A 614-nucleotide genomic window follows, 5' to 3' on the forward strand; every position below is an offset into this window, starting at 1 on the left:
CGGTGGCGGGGCCTCACCGAACACTGGGGGAGGAGAAGAACGGGGGAGAGAGGGGCGTTCGGGCTGCTCGGGAGGGACCTGTGGTTGTGCCGTCCCGAAGGTCTGTCCTGTCAGCGCTGTTGGGCGCTGACTTGGGAAACACCGTGGAAATAATGGAATAATTTGTTTGGGAAGGGATTTTATTCTTAACCTCTGCCATGGGCAGGGACACCTTCCACTATCCCAGGTTGCTCCAAGCTCTGTCCAGCCTAGCCTTGGACACTTCCAGGGATTCAGGGGTTTTACATTCTAAGAACTGCTTTCCAACATGACTTTAGAACAAAAAAAAAGCCCAGACACAGAGAGGAAAAATATGAACTATTAAGTGTTTTGAGCATGGGTTGTCTATTTCTACTTGTGCTTTTGTTGCTCTGGGTTATAAATATTTCCCAAGTCAGGTGGGAAGTGCCCAACCAGGAATCCCATCCAGGGCTCCCAGCTGCCGTCCTGACGCTCACCCACAGCATCTCCCTGCTCAGGAGTCCGAGTCTTAGGGAGGCACACAAAGCTTCAGCAGCCACATTACTGTTCCAATTGTTGTCTTGTGTTTCTTTCTCTCCTTTCTCTGAGCTTCC

The sequence above is a fragment of the Geospiza fortis genome, unplaced genomic scaffold, assembly GCF_000277835.1.
Source record: "Geospiza fortis unplaced genomic scaffold, GeoFor_1.0 scaffold102, whole genome shotgun sequence".
NCBI lineage: Eukaryota > Metazoa > Chordata > Aves > Passeriformes > Thraupidae > Geospiza > Geospiza fortis.